At 49.4% G+C, this 27,406-nt stretch overlaps 1 protein-coding gene across 1 annotated transcript in view; it reads right to left on the reverse strand.

Annotated features, from left to right (window-relative positions):
* AGBL4 (AGBL carboxypeptidase 4) overlaps positions 1-27,406 on the reverse strand; it is a 1,601,862-nt gene that overhangs the window by 134,396 nt on the left and 1,440,060 nt on the right. The window lies entirely within an intron of this gene.

Consider the following 27,406-nt stretch of genomic DNA (forward strand, 5'->3'; position numbering starts at 1 on the left):
AATAACAAGGTGGTAAATGTCTGTTTGTCTTTCCTCTCCTAGAAAGGCCATCTTCTCCCATCCCCACAGTGTCCTTTCAAAGCCCTTCCCTTTAATGCCAAGTGGAGGAGTTCCACACAGCTATTTGCATTTTCAATTCTAGAAATCATTAATATTTTAAAACTGCCAGCACCGCGGTTTATTAACACACTTACATTTCCCACCTGCTGCTGGTAAAGGGGAATTTTGTAGTTGAGAACTATTCAAACATGGGGTGGTTTCCCAACTTTTGTTCAAATTCCACTTTCAAATCCCTGCTCTCGGGAGCTTACAGCGCGGTGGGGGAGGCGAACATGGATGCTGACAGTGAGAATTTTGAGGGATGGCTGTGTGGACAGAGGGAAGTTCGGGGGGACCAGAGCCAGGGAGCTCTTGGCACAGGCTGGACAATCCAGTCAGGTCTTAGTGGAGGGGTTCCGGTTCCAGGGCAGTATTTTTGTAGCCAGTGGAGAGAACATGAGAGAATCAGAAGACCTGTGCTTAGGGCAGAACTTCAGATCACTTTTAGTTGTCACGACAATAGACTGAGGTTAAGCTCAAGGGTCTTTGAGTCAGACAGGCCTGGGCTCAAATCCCAGTTCTGACACCACTCGCTGGGTGGCAATCATCATCATTAACATTTTCTGTGTCAGGGCGAGGGGGGGCTTTGCAGGCATGCTCAAGGTAAGCAGGAGCACAATGCGGGGAACCTGACCTTGTGTGGCTCCCCACCCTGGCACCACACCCCTGCCCTCACTAGTGTGACAGGTTCCCTTAATGCTCACAGCCACCCTGCCCTAACTCCTGTTACCCGCCCCCTTCACAGTAGGAGAGACGGAGAACCAGAGAGGTTAAGTCCTGTGCTCTGGACCACACAGGTAGCCAGATAGGATGTGACCCCTGAGCTCCGGCAGGATTCAACACGGAGGCCTTGTCCCATGTAGTCCAGTGCCTGGCGTGAGGAAAGAGGTGGCAGCCCAGTGCTGGCAGGATTGGGGCACATGGGAAGGCAGCTGCCGTGGTTGCTACAGTCTTTCAGAGCCCAGCTTATGAATCTCTCTGTCCCTGTCCCCTGGTGTGTCCCGCTCAAGCCCTGGCACCACGGCCACCCTCCCACATGCCCCACCTCTCCTGAGCCATGTCACTCCCCCTTTCCATTCCCTGTCACTGTTCCTGGCACACCATGAGGCTACAGGCAAGGTTGGCTAAACGGATTGAGAGAAAACAATATAAGCCTCACCAATTCCCAGAAGGAAACGCTTGCCAAAGATCTTTAGCCTGGACACATCAATATAAAAATGACACAGCTATAATTTGCTTTCAGATTCAAACTGGGAAGGTGAACTTTGACCCCGTCAAAAAATGAGAACAAATTAAATTGAAACACAAAGTCATTTCCCTTGTTCCAGGGCTCCGGATTTCTAATTAACGTGCAGCACAGCTTGGCGGCCTGTAAGGGGGTCTGTGAGGTTGGTGCCGCTACCTCGCAGATGGAGCCCAGCTCAGGAGAGCGCCTGCGTCCATTTGTTTGTTTTCTTTCCTGGGATGTATTGTGCTTCTTGTGGTATCTAGGTCCATGGATAAGAGCAGTCCCAAGTGGTTAGAAAAACAAACAAACAATAATTACTAGAAGCTGACCTTGCACAAAAGAACACACAAGATAGCCCTCAGCACAATCACTCATCCACTCTGACCCAGAGGGGATGGGACAGTAACCACAGCGGACCTGGGGGAAAGGAGAGGGGAGGCTCCTCGTGGGGAAGCAGAGGCCTCTGTCCCCCGCCCCTTCCCTGAGAGCTCCCACTGCACTCAGAGACCTGGCAGTGCAGCTGGGAAATGTGGTTGCGGAGACAGCAGTGAGGGACAGAGACCTCACTCAGGTAATGGCAGGGCAATCAACAGGGGCTGAGTAGGTTACAAAGGAAACTGACTTGGAGCAGAAGGTGACAGTGCTCCCTGGACTCAGGTCTGTCAGGAGGTGGCCACCTCTCCTGCTTGGGGACGTAAGGAATGGGGTCATACTCTTCAAACTACTGATTTCCAGACTTGCAGGGGTGAGAATCCCCCGATGTCCTTGTTAAAATGACAGGTTTCCTGGACCCCCCTACTCAAGACTCACTGAATTAGAATCTGCAGCAAAATGCCTGGGGATCTATATCTTTTTTTAAACTAGTGCCCTGGGTGCTTCCTATGATTGGACAGTTTCAGAAATTAACTGGAGCACTAACACTTCCCTTATTGGAGCCTTTGGAATACAGCCTGGCCTTGGAGAAGTCACATTCCTTCTCTGAGCTTCCATTTCCACGTCTGTATGATGGGGATGGGGATCCCTGCCTCTCGGGGCTGTACTGCATCTGTGGAAGTGCAAGAAGCATGTCAAGTGTGTAGACAGGGCCTGGCACTTAGGAGATGTGCAGGGTGTGAAGTCTCGCCCTTGTATGCATGAGAAGGCTGCTGTCCTCCAAACCAGTGCCCCCAGTGGTGCTGAGAATCCCTCTTCCAGTTCTCAAGTTTCTGGCTAACGGCCACTACAGAGCCTTGGCCTCCACCAACCCCACTCCCCAGGGACGCTATCTGGTTCCAGGACCCTCCAAGGAGCCAGTCCCACGAGGCTTCAGAGCCTTCCCCAGTGCTGGACATCAGGACACAGGCTTCCTTGCGGGAGCTCTGCTAGGGAGGCCGGGGTAGGGGTGACCTTCCAAGTCCTTGACAGAATCAGCCTGTGCTGACAATGCATCTTTCAGATTTCTACTCCCCATTTCCAAGGCTCCCGCCAGGGCTCCTGATACTCTCACAACAGTTGGCCCAGTCTGGGAAGAGGGACTCTCCCCTCCGAGTGGGCCTTGGGGAGTGAGTTCCCTCCCTGTTCATGTAAGTCTGCAAGAAATAGGGTTAATGGGGTGAAGAGATGCCAGCCACAGGGCTGTATCTGGGCTGAATTATGTCCAGAATTTGTATGGTTAAGTCCTAACTCCCAGGACCTCAGAATGTGACTGTAAAGCTGCTGCCTTCGGCTCAGGTCATGATCTCAGGGTCCTGGGATCGAGTCCCGCATCGGGCTCTCTGCTCGGCAGGGAGCCTGCTTCCTTCTCTCTCTCTCTCTGCCTGCCTCTCAGTGTACTTGTAATTTCTCTCTGTCAAATAAATAAATAAAATCTTAAAAAAAAAAAAAAAAAGAATGTGACTGTATTGGGAGACAGTCACAAGGAGAAATTTAAGACAAAATGAGGTCTTATGTAATCCAAAGCCCGGTGTCCTTATGGGAAGAGGTGGTGGGGACACAGCCCTGCCCAGAAGGAATAGCACGGGAGGGCAGAGAGAAGACGGCCATCCACCAGCCCAGGGGAGAGGCCCAGCGGCACCAGAGATCCGATCTCCGTCTGCCATTTGTGTGGTAGCCAGAGGAATGACAACAGAGGGCTTAGGCTTTGGTGTAGGCTCCTTCCCTTGGCTCTTGGACCCTGATTTGGGGAAGTTTTCTCCTCCGGGGAAGAGGAAAATTGTGTTGGCTCACAGGTTGGTAACATGGGCTACCTCCGAGAAGCTAACATAAGCATGACAAGCCTGGCATTTACTAAGTGTGTGACGCATGTTATCTCCTCTTCCCCGTGCAGCTGTGCAAAGTTGGCCTGGCCTGTAACCCCTCTGAACCTCGATTTTATCACACAGGAAACGGGCCTCCCAACCTTTGTGTACCTCACTTAACAGAGCTGCTGGGAAGCCCAGCAAGGTAATGTACGGGACAAGTTCAAGAAAGTACAGAGAGCATTACAGACGGGAGGGACCATTGCATCCAGGCAAAGCAATGTTGTCCTCTCCAAGAGATGCTTTTAAACAGAGATCTGAAGTACAGAGCCGTAGAAAGGGTGGTGGGTTTAGATACAGAGGCTGTGGGTCCAAGTCCCAGCTCTGCCATTTCAGTGATACTGTAGCCGTGTTGCTAAGCTTCAGGTTCCTGCCTATGAAATAGGCATGGGGACAGCTGTGACAGAAGACGCGAATACTTTCAGGCGTCCACCAGTTCCCTCAGCCTTCAACTGGGGTCATGGCAGACAGGGAGCCCAACACCTGCCAGTCCACGTATGGCCTCCTTCTCAATCACGGTTGACTCCTGGCTTCTCCCCACCATCCAGGCTGACTCACAGCAAGGACAAGGGCAAGTATTTGGGGTGATGCAAACAGCATAACAAGAAGAGTATTCAAAAAAATAAAAAAACAAAATCTCTCTCCTGCAACACTCATCCAAGCGAAGGATGTGTGCAAGGCGAGACCTCCCAGAGGGGGCTGAGGGAAGGCTGGGTCTGCTGTCCTTGATGCTTCACAGCTCCATGTCGTCCGGCTCTCTGAATAAGTGAAAACATGAAGCAGTCAGGACTTGAACCACTGCTCACAGGATGAGGTCAGAGCTTACGGATGAGCCACTGAGTGTTAGCTCTGTAATTATGTCTCCGGTCAACAGCTCATTTACCAAAACCATGCTGGATGTATGTACTTTACATGGGGGAGGGTGAATGAGAGAGATGGCCCAACACACCCTTCCGGTTTTGAGGCACCATTTTGAAAACCAAGTAAGTCAGCAGTCATTGGTTGTCATGTGACATTCTAATAATGCCCCCAGAAAATGTGCCCAGAGAAAAACCATTTCTCTGGCTCTGCAGGCATTCAGAGTCCGGCCGCCTACGCCATTAGGAGAGCAGTTCTGGAGACCCGGTCTCCACACCCTGCAAGGGATCAGGAAGTGATCAGCAAGGGATGGGGGAGACCGTCTTCCCTAACAAAGGGTTGCCATTACAATAATAGTTGAAGACTCGTGGGTTGTATCCAGCCTGTGGGGATCACTGTAGAGTACATTCCGGCCTCCATAGAGACCTTCCTGGGGTTGGCTCCTGCTGCTGGGCAAAGTCTGTGAGGGCCCACATGTGGTCAAGGGAAAACCTGCCAGGAGGCTTACTTTAGTGAATGGTCCAAAGGGGGAGGAAGAGAAGAGGAAAGGAAGACAGAGGGAAAGAAAGAATCAGAGCACTTTCTGGCCCATAGCTGCGGGCTGAGTTCTGGTCCTGGACTCAGCTAATACCAGGGCCAACCTTTGACTTGGACATCAGACTAAACTTTCCGTCAACTGTGGTTTGTAACGTAAGTAACTGATAATGTGAGGATCAAGCAGAGTTCAGGGAAGGAGCCTGCTTATTCGGCTCTCTACTGGGCCCAGAGGAAGGAACAGGCAAGAACACTAACTCAAGTACCACTGAAGCCTCCCATTGTAAAAAAGTGACACCTATCTAATAGCTTAAAGGTGGTGGCCCAAAAGGCCATCAAATGCCAGAGTTAACCCAAGAATAGAGATTTCTTTTTGCTTATAAAACAAAACATCTATCAGAAAAGAAACGGGGAATTTATCAATGGACAATAAGGAAAAGAGAGACTCTGAGAACTGCTTTGATTGCTTCAACGTTACATTCTAGGGAACCCTAGTGGGGGCAGAATCAACCTAGACTTCTTTCTGAATGTTCTCTGAGTAGAAGCCCGGTGTGGTAGAAGACAAGGAAGTCAGGGGGCCTGGTCCTGGCCCTGCCCTCATCCGTGGTGTATGTGAAAACACTGCGTGTGAAGAGTTCTCCCTGCAAAGGCCTACTTGAGGTGGATGATTTCCCACACGAATGGAGCAGACGGGTGTCAGGCAGGCTGTGGTGGAGTCCGAGGCCTGTGTCCTGTCTCAAGGGGGTAGCCCTTCCCCAGCACCTGCCTGTTAATGCCATGTAGGGATTAGGCCCTGACTTCCATGACCCTTTCATATCATTTTTCAAGAGATGCTGGGGATTTTGAATTTTATGTGAAATTTCTACATATTGGAAACTATTTTTTTTTTTATTGTAAAGCAAAAAATAAATGTCCAGGGTTTGGCACATGTTTCTGTTATGAGCTGTGGAGCCCTGAACACCTGAAGGAGCTGGTTTTACTATTGAATGTGACGGTGATTCGTTCTTTGGGTCTGACTTCCTATTTTATTTTATTTTTTTTTTTTAAGATTTTATTTATTTATTTGACAGACAGAGATCACAAGTAGGCAGAGAGGCAGGCAGAGAGAGCGGGAGGAAGCAGGCTGCCTGCTGAGCAGAGAGCCCGATGCGGGGCTCGATCCCAGGACCCTGAGATCATGACCAGAGGTGAAGGCAGAGGCTTAGCCCACTGAGCCACCCAGGTGCCCCTGACTTCCTACTTTAAAAGGAATGGAGAGGGAAAGACCTTTCTCCAGGACATTCCTGCTTGCAGGAATTTTTTCTGGGGGTCTATAATGCCAAATGCCATCATCTCCCAGCCTCCTCTGAACAAAATGCTGTGGGGCCTCCCGGGGGCAGGAGGGCTAATCCTCCATCTCTCCCAAAGGCCAGGAAGTGGAAAACTCTAGAACTTACTGTTCGGAGACAAATAACCCCATGGAGCTTGGACACAGAGTGGGGACTTGGTAGCAAGCACCATCTGGTGGGCATGGCCTCTAGAGACACCAAGTTCTGCCACCAATTGCTTATTTGACCTTGATAGAGTCATCTCTCCTCTCAGAGCTACGGTGTCCGCATCCGGCCATACAACGAAGAGGTCCAGCTCAGCCACGTCTGAGGGCCTGGTCAGTGCTGAGGCTCTGTTTCAGGGCCAAGCTAAGTGACTATGCAGAAGGTTGGACGACAGCCCCTCAGTGCCTGAAGTTGGCAGGCTCCTGGGTGTGTGTGTGTGTGTGTGTGTGCGCGCATGCTCACACCAGGCTTGGCTGTCAGGCCAGCAGCATTAGACAATACTCAGGGGTGGTGGTGGGGAGGTGGTTGAACCTCATGGGGAGGGGCCAACATGGAAGGGACGGGGGGCAGGCCAGGGAGGAGTAAAGTGAGGGGCAGACAGAGGTCAGGAGACCTCCAGGGAGATGGAGACAGATGCCCAGACAGATGTAGCAGGGGCAGAAAAGCAAGCCAACTTGGAAAAGGTGAGCAACTGCACCAAAGGTGCACAGAGACCCACTGGAAGGGCCGAGGAGAGTGTGAAGGGAGGGGCGGGGAGCATCAGGGAAGCCAGGGAAACTGCCAAACCATTGGCTTCAAATAAACATTTAACTCGCATCCAGAGACGGTCAGGCTGGGACTGAGCTGTGCGGCTCAGTGGAGAGGAGAGATAGAGGAGAAAGGGCCCCGGTGGGCTCTGCTGTCAGCAGACCAGCCGTCTGCACAGCACGCCCCAGCCCTGTGCTGCCACCACCCCAGCCATGATACAGGGGGGGCAGGGGGAGAGGCCGTCCACGCAGATGAAATTCTCTGGTGCAGGGCTGGGATCTCAGATGGGGATCGTCAGGCTGTAGCAGAAAAGCCTGCCAGTTGGCCTTTGAGACCCAGATGAGCTGACAAGCAGCTGTGTGACCTTGAGTCTACTTCTTCACCTCTCTGAGCCTCATTATCCTCGTGTGACACAAGGGCATGAGTGCTTCAGTCACATCTGTGCTCACAGAGTGTCTGGTGACTGAGTTGTGGGGTATGGCCAGGGGCCATCAGCCTGTGTTCCCCTCATTAGGACCCCGCTGCTGCCACTGCCCTCCTGCATGGCTGGCAAGCTTCCTGGAGGTCTCTGCTCCATTGTCCCATCGCAGGGCAGCCCCTCCACAGAACAGCAGCTCTCCCTGGCACCTCTTTCCTTCCCTGCCTTCTTCCCTGCAGCATTCCTCCCCCCTCCATGTCTATGGGTTTATTTTCCCCCACTGGCATGCAGGATTTCTAAAGATGGCAGCTTCGCCATTTTATTCACGGCTGTAACCTCCAGACCGGACACAGCTGGTGCTGAACGGATGCTTGCAGAGGGAAGGACAGAAGCCAGGCAAACACTCATGCTGGCGCAGTCACAGGTGGCTTGAAGGACCACGCGGAAGTCAAGGTGTTTGGCCCTGATGGGGATGAGGAGCCCCACTCCCCTCCCTTGCTGGTCCTCCTGGGACACGGACTTTGGCTGTTCTCTCCGCTCTCACCCCCACTGAGTCCTGGGGCCTTCCCTCCTTCCTGATCCCAGCGCTCCCGGCTTCCCTGAAGCCCTATCCTGTGTCCACGCTTTGCATAGCACCCTGGGCACATCCCCTCGCTTTGCCAGGTCCCGACTGGCTTCAAGGGTCGGCGCCAGTCCTGCTTCATTCTTTGACCTGTTCGGATACTCATTGCTGAATGTCTGTTGCTGAGGAGGACGCTCTACGTAATCAGAGCAGATTCTACCAGCTGAGAAATGAAACCGTGGTCTCCAGGAACCTAGATCCCCCAGCAGAAGACAACTCCATTCCCTCCAGTGCCCCGCAGGCGAGGCTTGACCAGTGCTGAGAGGCTGCTGGGACCCTCAAGGGCTCAGGCGGTAAATTGCATTTCTGGGATTAAGGAAGTTATCTCTGTTTTGGGCCTGCAGGGAGACTAGAGGCCCTGGGTGGGAATGGTCTGATCCAAGGAGCATTAGCCATCCAAATAAGAGATGTTAAAGGCATCACTCTGCCATTGTTAGGGGATGGAGACACAGAGGGAGGGAGACTCTACTCCATCTGTGAGGAGAGAGGGGACATGAATGATGGGGAAGAAGGTCAAAGGGAAAGTTCTGCGTTTGAGCCTCAGTCCCAGCCTTGCCCGTCAGGCAGGGGACAACTGGGACCCACTGAGATCTACGATATAAGGGCAGGATCCTCTGCTTGGTATGGGGTCCTTGTCTGAGCGAAGCTGGCAATAGATAGAAGGACTGGGCCAGGGCAATTGCAATACAGGGCAGAGGGGGGGGGATGTCACATCTGGGGAACCCTCTAGGTCACCTTAATCCTAAATGTTCTAATTTAATCCCATATGTTCTAATTTAAATCCTAAATAAATCCTAAATTCCTTCCTTTGTCCCTCCCTCCATTTGTCCCTCCCTTCCTTCTTCTATTCTTTCTTTCTTTTCTTTTTAATAAATATTTCTCAGGCACTAGGACTGGGACAATCTCGGAGCAATCTCCTTACAAAAAAGACAGTAGAAGTCCCAGCAGCTGGGAAACAGGTATCTCTGCCTGATAAAGGGACTTCATGACACCATGTTAATAAGTTTTTTCTTCATCCCTAAGCTACTGTGTGTGTTGGGATGCGGCTGCCTGTGATCTGAGCGGGGTTAGGGCTGATCAGACCTTTCTTTGGTAAAAATGGCTCCCGTTGTGGAGGAGAGGCAACACCTGGTCCGGAATGCCCTGAACCACCCCTCTTCCCTCTATCACCACGTGGGCTGCACGGTTAGAACGCTCTGCTGTTACGTGGAGTGTCCCCTTCACACCCTTAGCATTTCAAGGACCAGAGGGCAGCAGGTCTGTCTGTCCGTCCACGCCATGGAGGCTGGCATGCAGCTCAGGCCCAGTGCCCAGCAAGGATTTGCTAAATGAGTGACTACAGGCTTGCTGAATGCACGGGGTAGGTCAGATCCCATCCTGGCCCTATCCTCCAACACATACGCTGCTTCCATTGGGCTTGAGAATGAGGAGCCAGGGGATCAAGCTTAGTCCGTGTGTTCTGTTGATTCTCAGAATCACGTGGATTCAAGGGAGGGTGGAGGGTGTGCAGGGTCTCGGTTCATTTAGGTACCAGATACAACAATGGTGGCACGGGAGGGTGGGGTGACTTCCCCAAGTTTTCACATTAAAACAGGGGAAGGTCAGGTAAGGCACCAGAAGTCTGAGAAGGAAGGACCATTAGAGACTAATGAGTTCAGCCCCGTTTTCCAGGTGAGAACACTGATTCCCAGGGACAGGCTGGCTCCGGCTAAGGGTCACTCAGACAAGGAAGGCAGGTCTCTTGTAAGAAGTCATTCTATGCACACAAAACACATCGGGCAATGCATCGCAAAGTACCACTCGAGCCTTTTCAAGTGCTGAAACCCATCCCAGCAGGTAGGAGATAAGGAAAGAGGTTCAAGGCAGATTCCGACTGACCAACGGACACTTAACGCACGCCGCCTGTGTGGGTCCCCTACTTGAGTCTCAGTTCTCTAATAGTTAAAAAAGTACAGGAGGGGAAATTAACTTGAATGACATTTTACTTTACTCAAGTCTCTAAAATACAATTTCTACATGTAATCAATAGGACAAATTGTATTAATGAGCTATGTGCAGGACTTTCTGCACGAAGCCTGCCATGAGGCTGTGTGTCTAACATGCACACATCCCGGTCAGTCGGACGGCCTTGTGTGTGCTCACATCAGGCTAGCAGCTACATAGTGGACAGCAGAGCATTCGGGTCGTCAGGGAAGGGTCTGGGGGAGGAGTCCTTGAGGAGGGGAGGGCATTCAGCAAGGCAGACAGGAGGGAGCAGGCTTTACGGTTGGAAGCAACGTTACAAGCAAAGGTAGAGCACTGAGAATGAGAAGCATCTGCTGCCGGAGGCCACTGGCCTGGCTGGGGTTGGGAGTCATGCAAGGTACACGTTCAAGGTGATAATCACTGAGTTGTCTCCTCCCTTGTTCTACACAACCCCCTTCCAGCAGCATGACCAACCTTATAACTCATATGGCCCTCAGTGGGTATCAAGCACCCTCCTGCTCATTGTGCAAGCATATCTTTATACTGCCCTGCAAAGTAGACCTGAAAGAAAGACGGCCACCCATGGCTACAGGGTTGAGCTGCACAGGAACCTGACCTCCAGCCCCCCTGCTCCCACCAGGACACCAGCTCTGCCCAGAAGCCAAGTGCAAGGGGCTCCTCCCTGGGCCCTATCAGGCCGATGCTCTTGCCATGTCCCTTGCCTACCCTCTCTCATCCTCTGCTAGGCCTGAGCCTCCCACCCTGCCCAGTCTGGGAGTTTCCTCCCTTGGGGAACTTTCTCCAACCCTAGTCTTAAGATTCCACCCCAATTTCTCCCGTCTTTGAATTTCTATGAAGGAAGAACCTAAAATTTTGTTGTAAAACAAGTTGTTTCTAAAGATTTTTGTCATCAGACTATTCCCTCCTCCCATTAAAGGTCTAAGAGGAAGAAGGAAAAGAGGAGGTAGGGGGACAGGGAGAGGGTGACAGACTCCTCCCCAAGTTCCTGATGTTACATCACAGCAGCAACGAATGGCAAAGAATGGTAATTTCGGGAAGAGGGAAACAAACAGAATCTAGCCAGGAGTCCGGTTAATTGTGAGCTCCAAAGAGGCACTGACAGATTCCAGCCCCAGACTGGGGGCGGTGTGTTGGGGAGCGCTGGAAGGCTGCCATCTCAGCCTCCCACTGGGCCCTGCAGGTACGGCTGGGGGAGCTGGAAAGGCTCTGCGAGGCTGTCTGTCGAGTCACCCACACAGAGAGCTGCTCAGGCGGTGGAAGGAGCCTGGGAGAGGCAGCGTGGGCTGGCCACCCCCGAGGAAACAGAAGGGGGACAAACACTGTGTTTGTAAACACAAGTACAACCCTGAGCCCCATTCAGGCAGAACTGGATTCAAGCCCTGGCTTTACCCCTGTGAGGACCGTGAGCTTGGGCAGAGCTTGGCTTTAGCCGCAGGGGGCTCAACAGGGCAGGTGACCCTACTTGCCTCTTGGGGGATTCAGGAAGCCAAATGAGCTGGCATATGGTACGGTGCCCAGCATGTTGTGGGCTAGTGACCACGTCCTCAGGCTTTCTTTCTCTTTCCTTCCTCTTTCTCTGTCTTCTCACCCAGGGAAATGGGACAGGAGGGAATTACAGTGCTCTGGATAGGAAGCCCGCCATTCCCCAGTAACAGCTGGGGCTGATTGGGATTTACTGTATGTCAGGAGCTGTGGTAGGCTCTTCCCTGGATCACCTCAGTTCATCCTCTCAACAATCCTAGTGGGTAAGAGGTCTCATTAGCATGTGCTTGATCTTGGCGTTGGTGAAAGGAAGATGCAGAATTCAACCCAAGACTGTGGCTTCCGAGCTCACACTGTTGATGCCACTCAGCAGAAGCACTTATGCACTCGTTTCTTTTCCTATTCCAAGCTCTTTGTTCCTGCAAAGGCACTAACGCCAACACTAACTCGGCTGTTTATGTCATCTCCCCAGCCAGCCGCCTGACCCTCCGTGGCCCAGGACCTGGCTGGTCATAGATTAAGTGCCCAAGAAGTATTTGCTGGGGAGAGGAGTGTGTCTAAAAATCATTTGCTTGGGAAAGAGATTAGTCAAGCTCACCCTTCACCCGACAGAGAAGAAACTCGGCTAATTTTGTTCAACAGGATGTGGAAAGAATCGGAAATCCATCCCAGAGTCGTTGACTCGGGCCAGCCTGCTTTCCCTGTGACAGACCCTGCTTTCCCTGTGGCAGATTCCGTGATGGCACGTGTGCATGTGGAGTTCTACACACTCGTTCCGGACTTCAGGGCTTCAGGGCTTGGGGCACCTAGAGGAACAGAATTCCCTAGACCTGACCCTGTGTCTCGCCACAAGGTGGCGCTCTCCTCCCCACGGCTTTTGCACTCCCCTTCCTTGAGAAGTCTCAAGGACGTAAGTCCAGTGAAACCCATTTCTCTGTCATCTTACAGATCAGCCGCAGACTCCACAACACAAAACGGAAACCCCCTCCTAAGTCCATGGGAAAACTGAAAGGTGCAGGTTTCTCTTGCGACTTCAGGTTTTCTGCAGACAGAGAGAGTGAGAGGCAGCCTGCTGAAGGAGGCTCTCCCACCGGGTGCCGGTAGCCCCTGCAGGCAGCAGGTGGGTGGGTGGGGAGGCAATCAAGGTTGCCAGAACGTGGCTCCTGCTTCCTTTCCAACTCACCCTGACCCGCAGAGCCCTCGCCAGCCTGCCCCAGTCCCTGAGCACACAAGTTCTTCTGCTCTGCCTTGGTAGCTGCTCTGTCCCTGAACGGGTTTTACCCCCAGGTAATTCAACAATTAAGTTAAAAAAAAAAAAAAAAGTGTAGCCAGTGATTTGGGGCGCAGTAGTTCACACCTGCAGTGTTTTGGGGGTCCTGGGGATTCATTATACAGTGAGGTACATGCATTGTTCCTCCTCACGTTGGCACACCAGTGAGTGTGCCCAGCATCTCTCGGGGATCCTAGAGCAGTGAAGGGAAGAGTGGGAGTAGAAAAGGATGGGGAGAGCAGGAGAGAGAGAGTACGCAAACCTGTACGCGCATATCTACTGCAGGAGGTGCAGGACCACTGAGAAGGTTTTCTAAAGTGGCTTCAGAAATAAACATGGGTTTGGAGTCCTGCTTTCCTTACTAGCTGTGCATGAGTGACTTACTGTCTTTGACTAGCTGTGTGTGCAAATGAACTTGCGTTGCTCTTCTTGATCATAAATTGGGGATTATCACCCTATCTTCTATGTAGGATTGTTGGAAAAATAAACAGATACTTGGCCCAGCGCCCAGCAAGTCAGTGTGGTCACGGTGATGGGAACCCGGCTCTTGTGATGGTTCTTTATGTGTCCGAGGGGTTTTCCTCTAGGAAGCGGGGACGGTTGCCCCCTCCTTCCTCAGTGCCACGCTCAGTCATCCACCTATTCTGCCAACATCATCAGCCTCTGCTCTGGGCCAGGCCCCGGGCCGGGCATTGGCTGAGGGACCAGAGGAGGAGGAGGAGAAGACGCCATCAGGCCAGGTGCCTAGAAACTTCCCTGAGTGCCTTCCCCTGGCCCCAGCCAGCCTGCCTCCCATAACCAACCTCACCCTCCGCCCAGCGAAAATCCTTCTTTGGGTTCCCACAGCGGCCTCTTGCACATACCTCTGAAGAGCGCGCAGAACACAGTTTTAGAGTCCGCTCACCTGTCTCTCCTCCTCCCTCATCGGAACACATCTAACCTGGTCATGCTACCCAGCGCCCTGCTGCACCTCTCCTCTGCCCCCTTCCTCTTTCCTGTTCAAAGATTACACTGTCGAAGAGCAGCCGTGGGGAGATTCCGTTATTCTGAATTCCAAGACGATGTCACGAAGGGGCTTCACCACACCCCCCAGCTTCAAGGTCCCTGAGCTGGAGAAAACCCCCTGCGGCGTGAGGCGCCTGCTTCCAGTCTCCTGCATTCCCAGAGACGCAGGATGCTGCGGTCCTTCCAATTCTGGGTCCCCAGCTGCTCAGAGATGGCCTCGTTGGACTAATCACCTTCTAAACAAATGGCACGGTGACAAGCAGGGTGGGGGGTGGGAGGCTGGGGCCGCACAAGCTGGTGTTTTCAATTTAGAGGCCATGCATTATTTACACTGCCATTACTCCCCTCAATTTGACTTCACGCTTTAGCCCTAATTTCAGTATAATCAAAGCCAATGAATATTTAATCAGGATTGCTTCCAGAAATTGAGTAATGCCATTAACATAATGGCCTCAGGACTTCAAAGCTGCTTTCCTTCAAATGCATCTGACTTACACCTTTCCCCACCCCCATCCCTTTAACCACTTGTATTTCAGAACAGAAGGGGCTTCGGGACCTAGAAGAACAGCTTGTCCAGGTGCCAGGAAAGAGGCTGGATTCGGGGAGCGGCACAGGCCCAATGAGAGAGATTCGGAAGGGCAGCCAAACTCAGCAGGTGGACCCCATGTCAGGCACCTTGATCTATAAAAATATGGAATTGTAGCCACATCCCTGAGGGTCTTTGAAGACCTTCAGAATTCAGTTTCCAAACATGGCTATTGTTGCACACGGCCAGGTTTTGGGAGGACTGGCTTAGACTGTGGCCAGCCGTCCATCACTGCCAACAAAGCTGTCCACTCTAGGTGTTCTCCCTCCCTCCTTTCCATCTTTCTTTCTTTCTTAGGTACCTACCTACCTACCTACCTACCTCCTTAAGTAATCTCTACACCCAACTTGGAGCTCAAACACACGAGATCAAGAGCCGCATGTTCAACTGAGCCAGCTAGGGGCCCCTTGGGGGTCATCTTTGGATGTCCTTGGCTGAATGGCCTCCTTGTCTGGTGTGAAGCCTGCCTCTCTGGCCCACCCAGGCCCTGGACAACCTGCAGATATTAGAAAATGTTCTCCCCTCTTCCTGTGCACTGTCCTCCTCACAGAGCCAGGTGTTAGTGGAGGCTCTGTGGAGGACACAGTGGGGGAACTGTCCTCCACTGGCTTCCCAGGAGTTCAACGTACACATTGTCGGGGGCTACACAGAGCTTCCAGAGCACTAATACCTTTGTCTCCTCCTTTCATCCTGGAAGGATCCACATGTTCCTTCCACAGGATCAAGCTGGTGACCTTCCCAAGGGGGCTCGAGGATCAGGAAGAATCTATGGGTATTAGATGCTAAAACTGGGAGCTTCCTTAGGACCTTCTGGGTCAACTGAAACATACAAAATGGGAAATGGGTCCGAGGTCACAGCTGGACAGTGGTGGGATATGGCCTGGAATGTGGCTGCAGGGTCCTTAGGTTCCCTGCCCAGGGTCTTTTCCTTTACGAAAGGGCATGTGGTCTCCAAGCTGGAGGAGCCACAGTGGCACATTTAAGGGCTGTGGGGGTGGGACTGAGGGCATGGGAATTATTCCTGGGAGAGGCCTCACTCGGTGTCTGTTGGGTGGTCAGGCATCTTTGGGGTGAGGACGTGAGAGAGTCGGGGAGCCGACAGACCCTAGTGTGCTGTGGGCTGCATGTGTGCAGCCTGGTCGGCCATGGACAGGGAGGGAGAGGGGGCTGTGCTCTGAGCTCCCAGAACCACAGGTAGCTCTTGGGAAACCATATTGCCTCCAGGGGACCCCGATGTCTTTCTGGGAAGGCCCTGATGACTCTGCAGGAGGGTGAGCTCACCGAGCTGCCAAGCCTCTGTGCACACCTGGGTCAGGGTGCATCTCCTCCTCTGGCCTGTCTGCCTGGACTCCAGCCTCCCTTCCCAGACTGCAGACTGCCTGTGGGCAGGGCCTGAGCTGCCACTTCTCTCTGTGCCCTGGGGAATTGAGGGCACTCTCTGTTGGTGTCACATCCTGCCAATAGAGGACTCAGGTGCTGTTCACCAGCAGACAGGAAGCTGCCCGCCCTGCCGCACTAACCCACAGGGCTGGGGAGCTCATCACCTGATTCATCTGAGACATCGCTCAACGGCCTCCTTGTTAGGAGTGAGCAGAGGAACAAATGCCTGGTGCTGTCACCTGGTGGAGGAGGCGTCCTCCAAACCCACCTTGTTTTCCCTACCCATCCACTGGGAAGGAAGGCATGTTTCTGGAGCCCCTGTCTGGTGCCAGCTCTTTCTGTACTGTGTCTTTTAATCTTGGTAACAATTCTGGAAATTGGACACGATCATCCCCACTTTACCTACCGGAAAACTGAGGCTCAGAGGAGTGTGGTGATACAGCTGCAGGTAGGAGACGAAGGTGAGACATGGTTCCTCACCTACTCAGAGCCCAGAGTTCTTTCCACAGCTCCCAAAACTAATCCAAGGGGCTTAATCTGTGACTGAAGAATGTTAGTATTGACAAGACAGATGGAGGGAGTATGTGGGGTTCCTAGCAGTGTCTCTGGTGTCTGTAAAATCACCCCATGGAATTGTTCACCTGCCCCACCCGTTCTGGTCCCCCCAGACACACCCACCATGAGGGAACAGAATGAGCAATGGTGGGAAGCCCTCTAGATCTGCAGCTCATTATCACTTTGCTGGGGGTGGGCAAGTGTCCTGGTGCCTGGGCTGATGTGAGGGGCTAAGCCCCTGCCAGTCTGCTGGACAGGATGGCTGAATATTAGGGAAAGAAAAGGAATGTCCAGCTTACTGAGCCTGACCCTCGTCACGCCTCCAAGCCCTCAGCCTGACTTCAGACCAAGCTCTGAGGCATTTACTGAATGACCCCTGTCACAGAAAGATCCTACGGCTGGACAGAGGCTGGAAGAGCCTGTGCCCTCGTCCCTGTCCTCCCTCCTCTGCATCCCAGTCCCTGGGGACCTGCAACACGTGAACTCTGCCTCCACACACACAAAGCCGGTTCCTGGTTTGCGGATGACCTCAGCTGGGCCATAGGCAGTGAGAATGGCTATTAGGCTTAGGGTCAGTCCAAGAGCAAGAGCAGATCCCTGGGGCACAGGGAAGCAGTTGGGAGGCTGGAGCCAACAGAGACAGACAGGGACCAATTAGAGCATAAGCCTGTGACCAGGAGATGGGGAGAGGGAGGCCACTGGGGACAGCTAGGGGAGAAGGCCGGGATCGCAGAGCCTTCAGTGATCACCTTGGTCAGCCCCGTCATTTGGACCCACAAAGGAAACTGCCCAAGACTACATGGTGTGTTGGAAGCTGAGACTGGTAAGAGCCTTTGCTCCCCAGACTGAGCTCCTCCACTGCTCGGCTGCAGGGCTACAGCCCTGTGATGCTTCCAGCACTTTAGTTCTGTCCGTCTTAATGCAGCCCCGTGGGCTTGTGAGGTGGAGGCTCTGATCTCCATTTCATGAGCAGAGAAACTAGGGTGCTCAGAGAGGAGACAAGCCTTGCCCAAGAGCAGAGATAAAGTCAGGGTGGAGCCTGGAACCAAGTGGGAGCTCCTGGCCCTAAGTCCCTCCTCCTACTGGCTCTGCACCAGCACCATTGTGTGCTGCGCCATCTCGTCCGCACGATGCCCACAGAGGGTAAGGTGATCCCTACTCTCTAGCTGAGAATGCTTGGGCTTGAGAAGCCAAGTAGCTGGCTCAAGTTCAGGGAGTAAATCAATAGGAAGGAGAACAGTATCTGAACATGGGTCCAGCTGGTCCCAAAGCCCTCAAGAGTCCTAGAAGCTGGAAATGCTTCTCTCCACCTGAGACACGTCACCCATCTAGCTGCCGCTGGTGGCGGGAGGTGGGGAGGTCGGCCACGGGCACCCTTTCAGCAGCTGTGTCTGCCTATCTGAGGGCTCTCCTTTGTCTCTTAGGCCGGACTCCAGGAGATGCTCATAATTTCTCCCCCTCGCTGCAGCCTCGTGGACTGTCCTGGTAGTGTGGGGCTCTGCCTTCATTTCTAGCCCGTCTTAGGAGGAGCCCTGCATAGGATCCAGGCTTTGTGAGCAGGCAGACGTGTTTGCCTGCTGGCGTGGCTCCTTAATGCTCTGTGGCCCAGGCATGGCAGACGTACTCTTAGAACCTCAGTCTCGTTCTCCCTAGAACAGAAACTGTAAGAACTGCCCCGTAGAGGTTTTGTAAGAATATAAAGTACTTGGCACACGGTAGGCACTCAGATAGTGATTGTCTGAATAGTAGCCCTTGCATGTTTATGTCACGCGTCTCTCTCTGCAGTAGGTGCTACTGGCTGTCCTGCGCAGACGCCACCAGGCCACTGCAAGGCAAGCTCACCTGACATCCAGCTGACGTATGTTTGTCCTCAGCCTGAGGCCACACTCTGGCCATTGGAGCCCACACTGTCCCAGTGACGGCTGGCCAGAGGTGCCAAGGAAGGTTTACCTCCCTCTCCCATCTGGCTGCCTTCAACCAGGAGCTAAGGAAATTAGTGGGTAAGTCACCCCGGCCCCCTTGCCTCTGCCTATTCTACACTATCTCCCAGAGTCCCAGCAGGATTGAGCCTCAGCTGCCCACAAAGGTAAACTCCTCAATAACATGTCCACGATCAGCTCCCTTTCCTTTACTCTCTTATTTTCCACACCCTCCTGGGTGTTTCCACTTTCCAAACACTTTCTTGCACTCAAATCCTTGTCTTAGGGTCTGCTCCGGGGTGACCCAAACTGAGGCTCTCATTACTCCATCAATTCCCTGTGCCTCCATCAGGAAGTGCCCAGCACGGTCTCACCAGCAGTGGAGTCCATCAAGTTCCCGCACATTTTTTGACCAAGTCCTTCTATTTCAGCACCGCCATTCCACTCCCACCCCCGCCAATCCAGTGATTTGGGGCAAGATTTCAAGGGCACTCTCTGCAGCAGAGGCAAGTTACCCAGCACATCCAGACTTCGTCGGACGGTGCCCCATCCGGGATGCACCTTGTACTTCCTGGATGGTTAGCAAGAAGGCTGCTTAGACTATTAAAATGCATGGCATTTGAATGGAGCACAGGGCTTTGTTCTGACAGCAAACAAGGGAGTCCGCCATATGTGGAGGCTTAGCTGCCCAGGCCTTCACTTAGGAGGAATTTAGCCTCAGTGTTTGGAGAAGAGTGTAATATGAGCTCTCCCTCCGAGAAGTCAGCATGCGACCCTGATGGGGAGGAGGGCAGGTCTGGCCTTGTCAGTCTGCCATCCTGTCTGCATGTCGCTCTGCTCTGGTTCCAGTTTCTTGGGGAGCACAGAGCATGGCGTCATCTCTCAGCTGCCAACGAAGAGCCAGGAGGGAAAGGAAGGGAATTAAGAGGCCTCCATCATTTACATCCGTTTTCTTATCAAATCTGCACAAAACTCAGCAAGTCCAACTACTAGTACCCCATTATTCAAGGGGGGGGAAACTGAGTCTCAGGGAGATGATGTAACCCGCCCCAGCCAGGCCTTGCTGTCAAAGCAGTCAGGCTAGAAACTCAGGTTTGTCTGACGCTACTCTCTCTGTTCTCTCCCTCCTCCCCGACCCCAGTGGGGATACAATGCCAGTGAAGGGCATCGGCATCAGATAGGAGGTGAGGTCAGGAATCTCAGTGGAAGCACAGTCTGAACACTCTGGGAGGGTTTTACAATCCGTGCTCACCCCCCAAGCACAGGAGTGCCTTTGGCCCATCTCCCCATGACCCTCTGACCCCACCCATGCCTTTGCTCCAGCTGTCCCTTGTTTAGGATACTCCTCTCTACTGTCCCTCTTTATCTCCAAGGTCCAGCTCCAGGCCTCCAGGAGGCCTCCTTGGGCCCTTTCAGACTGCTCTTGTTTTCTCCCATCCATGTGACCAGACCTAGGAGGCAGCCGCTGTTCCAGAGGAGAACCCAGGCCTCTGAGGGGGAGGGATGTGGCACTCTGGTTCATGGCACCACATGGGACTCTGTGATCACGGGCAGGTCTCTGCCTCCTTCTGGGTCTCAGTTTTTTTTCAATCTCTGAACTGGGAAGAATAGTATCTCTCTGGCCTAATTCCAGGTAGCTTTTAGCATCAAATTAGGTAAGAGATATCAGAAAGTTTTAACATGGTGGTGAATGTGTAGTACTCTTGATAATGATTCTGAGCACTAAGACTTCAGGATATAATCTGATTCATGGTGAGGTGCAGCACTCTGCCTGGTTTTGTGCTGGGTTGTCATACATTTGCCAAATAGTTATTGGGCACATATAAGGTGCCAGTTCCTGCACTGAAGTGGGAGTAAAGTGATGAAAATCCAGTTTCCTGAACTCTCAGTCTAGTGGAGGAAGTAGACATAAATGAATGAGTGAATGAATGAATGAAGCATATAAAATGATCCCTCATTGAAATGTTCAGCTATCATTAAGGGAGCAGACTAATGATACTTAATATGACACTTTCTGTCCTAAAATCTCATGAAGATACACAAAATAAAAATTGGCAGTAGTATCATAAATTACATAAAATTGGGGGGTGGGGTAATTTCAGGGCTCTATCCTCTGCCTATCCTCCTCCCCCACACTGAAGGAAAAGACTTTATTTCCTGCACATCCTTTTCCCAAATCAGGCACGTGCTGAACAGGAAAACAAGAGTCCACCAGGTAAGAGGACCTGTCTTCTGAGTCAGCCAGCACCTGAACCCTGCCTGCCCTCCCCCTGCCTGACCTTACAGTCCTCCCCTCTTCTTGTTCCTTTTCTATCCTACCCCCTCCAAGGTGCATTCAGAAGCAGCAGCCCTATGCATGCAGCACGACAGGAAGCAGAGGAAGGGCTAACATCCAGGAATACTCAGACACTTTAGGAGAAGCCTTGTCAACAGGGACTGGACAGGAAGCACTCTGAAGTACTGCCTGCTTGGGCAAGGAGGGGTTTTTTTAGGCTCAACTCTGTGCAAGGAGGAAGTACAAGAAGCATCTAATCCTGCAGTCAGAAAAATCTAGAAGCTGTCCTGGAGAAGAGCCAACTTCAGGCTGGGAAATGCACGCCATTGTGAAACCTCAGAAAAGAAACTGGAGCAGAGCAAGTGGACTGGCACTTCGGGTATAAATCAGTGAGGGGCCCACAGTGCTTCCCTCCGAGGCCTCCTGTTTGCAAATGCCAGGTCCTAGGTAGACCAGGCTGTATTCGAAGATGAAAAAGCAGAACAAGATAAGACCTTTAAAGGAACAAAAAGATGGTATCTTTGAAGAGAGACTAAAGCAAAAGGAAAAGAAAACATTGCCCGGAAAATTTGGAGAAGGAAAGCTTGCAAAGACATGAAGACCATTTCTGAGGCCATCTGCTTGGAATCCTTCAATAGATGCGAGAGGACCTGGATTCTAAGAAGAGCAGGAAGTACAGTGAGGTAAGGGCAGAGACACAGAAGGAGTTGGAGGCACTGGGATGATATGGCAAAGGAACACAAAAGAATACACCAAATTAAAGTTCCCCTGAGAACAAGAAAAGACCAGAATTGATACAGCAGGCAGCAGAGTCCCTAATAAGGAATGACTTGAGGACCTCTCAGAGAATGTGGAGGGAAGTGTCCACGATGAAAGCAAGGGAAAGAAGGGGGTAGATACAGGAGACAAGAATGGATTCTAGGAATTATCAATATTCAGGGAGGGAGCATTTAATACAAACAAAAGCGACAAAAACACAATTGGGAAAAAATTTAATTAACTAGAACAGAACAAAAGCAAAACAAAACAATATCAACCTGAATCAAAAACCTGAAAGAGATCTGTGATTTGGCAAGGCGCATGAGAAGAAAAACCATAAGTAGCAAGATCTTGGCAAAATACACTTCAAGGATAAAGAAAATATCATATAGGAAGGAAAACAGGTTGACAGCTAAGCTTAGCATTTGACATTAGAAAAGGAGAATAGAGTGTTGGGGAAGATGGCAAGGGGAATAACAGCACCTGAGGTTCTGTGCTGTAGAAAGAGAAGTAAAAATGATTGCCTTGTTCTTGACTGACAATCAGAGAAATGTGATGGTAACTGTGTCTGTCACACATTTTAAGGCATGCATTAGAAAATTAAAAGAGGATTTTTAACTTCTGAATTAACACAAAAGATATAAACAAAGAAAACATAGTTTACAAAAAAACAAAAAGAGAGAGAGAAAAAACACTGTCAAGAGCAAAACATATATATATAGGGGCACCTGGGTGGCTCAGTGGGTTAAGCCTCTGCCTTCAGCTCAGGTCATGATCTCAGCGTCCTGGGATAGAGCCTCACATCAGGCTCTCTGCTCAGCAGGGAGCCTGCTTCCCCCTCTCTCTCCACCTGCCTCTCTGCTTACTTGTGATCTCTCCCTCTCTGTGTCAAATAAATAAATTTAAAAAACCTAATATATATATATATATATGAAAGTATAAAAGTGGGTGACAGATGATTAAAGTCAAATGCACCAGATAGGAAATGATTATAAACAGTTTAAGTTTTTCTATTGGAGGACAAAAATTCTCAAGCTAAAATGCAAACATTAAGTTAGGTGCAACTTGTAAGAGATAAATCTAATCAAAATAGTTAACATCTACTGCATACTTGCCATGTGCATTGCACGGTGCTGAGCATTTCACAAGCATCGTCTCGTCCAGGCCACAACCACATGAGATAGGGATACTGTTACCCCTGAGAAACCTGTCCCAGGTCGATCAGGAGACACAGCCCAATTGGGATTTAAACCCAATCTGGTCTCAGAGCACAATATCTTAAACATTACCATCTACTGAACCTCGCGCAAAATTACACAGTAAAGTTAAAAATTAAGTTTCCCAAATAGTTCAGGCAAACTCAATTAAAGAGAAAGAGGAGGGGACAATGTTAAGAATAAAACAGAATTTGAGGCAAGAACCATGAAGAAGGAAGAGGTTTCACATTAAATTGATAAGAAGCAAAATCTGTTTCAAAGACTTAACAGTCAGGAACTTATTGCAATCAACAAAATACCCAAATATTTAAAGCAACAAATATTTGGAATTCAAGGAAAAAATGACAGAAATTGGAGCAAGAGCCTAGATAGTATGCATAGAGGAAGATAGTTAATTATGCCTTTTCTATTTTCAGACATTCATACATAGGTGATTTTAAAAGGTGTATTCACATGGAGGACATTAGGAGAAGGAAAGGAAAAGTGAATTGGGAGAAATCAGAGCGGGGGACAAACCATGAGAGACTGTGGACTCTGAGAAACACACTGAGGGTTTTGGAGGGGAGGGGACGGAGGGTTGGGAGAGCCTGGTGGTGGGTATTAAGGAGGGCATGCAGCACGGGGTGTGGTGCATAAACAATGAATCTTGGAACACAGAAAAAATAAAATTAAATTAAAAAAATAAAGTATTAAATATATAAAAATAAATAAATAGAAGGTGTATTTAAAAAGCAAGGAAATGATAAACACAAAATTGATCATCATAGTTAACTCAGAGAATAAGCAAAGTACTAGGACACTGATAAATATGAGTTAATGGTAACATTCTAATTCTTGAGTTGGGTGGTGAGTTCACAAGTGTTCATTAGATAATTACACTTTATAGCTTGTACACATAACTATATTATTTTAGATGTATTAAATGTTAAAAATATAAAGAAAAATATTAAAAGAAAAATAAAGATTTGAATAAAATAATAAAGTTGAGTCAATGATATATAACAACTATTTTCACTCTACAAACAGAATAATTTGGTAAATTCCAAATATAGTATAAATATATATAATTTTTATTCTCTAACCATGTCATTCTCTAACTACTAAAACCAGAGGTTGGTATTAATGTGCCAACAAGAGAAACAGCTGCAAGTGAATGCCACATGGAGATTAAAATCACCTTTATAAAAATGTTATGTCATAGACTAAAAAGAAAAATATACAATTACAAAATATTTAGAAAATAATAAAAATAAAAATAAACAATTTATAGAACTAATGGAATGTTGCCAAAACCATGCTCAGAGAGAAATTCTTATGCTCAAATGCATTCTTAATTAAATAGGAAATACTAAGAAAAGTAAATAAAACTGTAACTACATAATCTGGAAAAAGAACCAAAAAGAAACCTATGGAAGCTGGTAGAAAAAAAGTAATAAAGCTATAAATTAATAAATTAGCAAACAGAAAAATAGTAGGTTTAATAAGGAAACCCAACAGCTAGTTTTTCCTTTTACAAAAGCAGTAAGTGTGATGACAAACTTCTGACAAACAAAATTAAGAAAAAGTGACCAACATAAACCAACAAAATAAAGGGGCCATAATAACAATGGAGTGGATACTTTTTTTTTTTTTTTTAATTACAAGAGACAAGGTTGTCCAGAGAAGAGGGACAAGTTTTTGTATATTACCAATATTGACTTTAGAAGTAAAAGTTGTGGGGCGCCTGGGTAGCTCCAGTGGGTTAAGCCTCTGCCTTTGGTTCAGGTCATGATCTCAGGGTCCTGGGATCAAGCCCCACATCAGGCTTTCTGCTCAGTGGGGAGCCTGCTTCTCCCTCTCTCTCTGCCTGCCTCTCTGTCTACTTGTGATTTCTCTCTCTGCCAAATAAATAAATAAAATCTTAAAAAAAAAAAAAAGGAAGTAAAAGTTCTGAGTAACCATAGAAGAAAATGAGAAATTATAAAAAGGCTCTTGGCCCAAATGGTTTTATGTGCCTTTCCCCTCAAATATTTGAGGTTTGACAGTTCTTCAGATAAATATCTCTTCTAAAGCATATAAAAAGATAGGAAACTATCCTATTGAGATAACAAGCTTGATATCAAAGCTATAAAAAAATTTCTCTTGTGCTTATAAAAGCCAAAATTCTAAATAAAATAAATTAAATACCTGTAAATCAAGTGTAGCAAGATCAAGAAGGTTCACACCAGGAATGCTAAGATGAGTTAATGAAGTGTAATAGTGAAACAAAATGGGTCAAATCAGAGAACTGATAGTAATTTGAAAAAAATGAAAGCAGGCAATGACAGTTTTTTTTGAAAAATGAGTGGACTAAAAATGGAAGGCTCTTCCTCATTAGCTAAAGAATATCTATCTGAAAATGAGGGCCAATTTGAAATAGCATAGGTAGTCTCAGTAAAAATTGGGAAAAAGGTAAGCATCATTATTTCAAATAGATATAAAACATAGTCAAGATATAAAAGATATAGTCAATGTAGTACAGTAGGAAATGTAATTCAGAATTACAGATATTGGGAGGAGAAATATTGCCATGGAGATTGAGGCAATATAAATATTGCCATGGAAACTGAGGGCAATTTCAGGGTGCCTGTGAAAGTTCCCATTTCCTGACCTAATGCTCAGCACATAGGATATCAAGATATGTTTGGGGAGTTAATTGGGAAGGAAAGAAGGGGAGAAAAGAAGATGGAAGGAGGGAGCATACGAGGGCAGCGAGGGGAAGGAAGTGGAGGGAAAGGGAGGAAGAGCACATCTTGTGGGCAGCACAGAGTTTAGGGGCCAGTGGGAGAGTAGGCCAGCCAGATGGCATCCATACCAGGACCCAGAACAAGGCCCAGCACAAACTTGGGACTTCAAGATGTGTTTGCTGAGGGGCGCCTGGGTAACTCAGTCAGTTAAGCATCCGACTCTTGGTTTCAGCTCAGGTCGTGATCTTAGGGTCATGAGATCGAGGCCCCTTCGGGATCTGTGCTCAGCAAGAAGTTTGCTTGGATGTTCTCTCATTCTGCCCCTGCCCCCCCCGCCCCACCCCACTCTCACATGTTCTGTCTCTCTCTAAAATAAATAATTTTTTGCTGAATTAATTTGATCTCTATTTTCTTTACCCAGTTACACTTTGCTCCATAACATTTAACATGACCTGAAATGAGATCAGATGTTTGTTTACTTATTTTTTTGGTCCATCTTCTCAACTAGAGCAGAGGCTCCACAGGATAGGAATTTGGGGCATTGTCTCACCCTAGAACAGTACACATCACATAGATAGTCCCTAGAAACTATTTGTTGAATAAATAAAGTCAGGTCGAGGGAAGCTGTGGAGGGTGATGAACGTCAGGCTCAGAAAAATGGCCGTGATATTGTTGGAACTGGGCCACCACAAGTTACCATTATATTCATAAGGGAAGGGTGGTTTGTAGAAGCATGTCGTTTTTATGGCTGTCTCCATTTTCCAAAGCAAGGAAACTCTCCTCTCAGAGATGAGAGGTACTTCTCAAGGGAGTCACAGAAATGGATTGGAATATCCAAAGTCAGGACACACCTGGATGGAACCTTCCAGACTAAAGAAGCATTAAGGCTTAAGGATGAGGAGGAAATATATACATTTCATTTTCCTGACTTGTTCGTTAGCGGTTGACAATTCACAGACATCCTCAGCAGACTTGGCTTTGTGGCTGCTTTGGCGAGGGCCTTTCAAACTCTAGGGAGCAATCACACTGAGGCGGGGGCTATATCTGTGGGGTAATATGCCTGATGGAAGAATCCCCTCCTCCATGAAGCCTTCCTGGATTATAAACTCAGTTCAGGAAAATAGCAAACTGCTTGAAGGGAGGGTCTCAGATTTCTTTTGCATTTCCAGCACCTCACACAGGGCTGGGCACAGGACAGGGCTCCACAAAGCCTCACTGAATGACTTTCACAATCAAACCAGGTCGCTGGTCCAGCTCCCTCTGATTGCAGGGCCTTGACATATCCCTCAACCTCACGTACTCACTCTCAAAGCAGAGGGGCTTCTATTCCTAGCTCAGGACCAAGCGGGATATCAGGATCTTCATAGTACCCAACAACTGTGTCCCTCACATTACAGGAATAACGTCTCTAAAATGACATCTGGAGGAAGGAGGTGGCATTTTTTTTTTTTTTTTTTTTTTTTTTTTGTCTATTGCTGAGGACATGATGATGCCAGAGAAACCTCATTACAACAAAATAAATGAGAGAGACAAAGAGATTTGCATATTTATCCCATCCTACTGCTCAGGAACAGCAGACTCATTCATGTAACAGATCAGAATCCAACATGGAAATCAAACATAGACACATGGTAGGGTCTGGGGCGACGTGTGTGGAAGGAAGAAAGGAAGGAAGGAAGGGGCAGACCACATCTCACTTCCTTTGCTCAGCACTGGGTGCCACCCAGACCCCTGTCACACCATCATGGATTCATAAACATATCCGAGAGAGTCTGGGTGGGTGCTCCATGGCAGCAAGGAGAGAGAGGGAGAAGTTGGCCCAGGCTTGGCTTCCTTCCTGATGATTCTTTTGTGCTTTTATCGAGCAGTACTTTCCCAGGGGGGTGAGTAGGAAGATCATGAGATTTCAGCCAAGTAGACTTGGACTCAAATCCTGACTCCACCACTCACCAGCCACGTGACCTCAGGCCTGCTGACGGACTTCTCTGAGCCTGTGTCCTCAGCTAAAACTAGGGATAAAAGTATCTGCCCGGGGGGTACTCTGGGAATTCAAGATGATCTGAATAAAGTCTCCTGAGTATCAAATGCCATCAAAGAGCTTCACTGGCTCTGAATTTCTGTACACATACAAAATAATCACACAGTTACTGTTTTTAACGGAGTCTCGCAATG

Source organism: Mustela putorius, unplaced genomic scaffold (assembly GCF_011764305.1).
Source record: "Mustela putorius furo isolate JIRA1106 unplaced genomic scaffold, ASM1176430v1.1 tig00003853_pilon_pilon_pilon, whole genome shotgun sequence".
Lineage (NCBI taxonomy): Eukaryota > Metazoa > Chordata > Mammalia > Carnivora > Mustelidae > Mustela > Mustela putorius.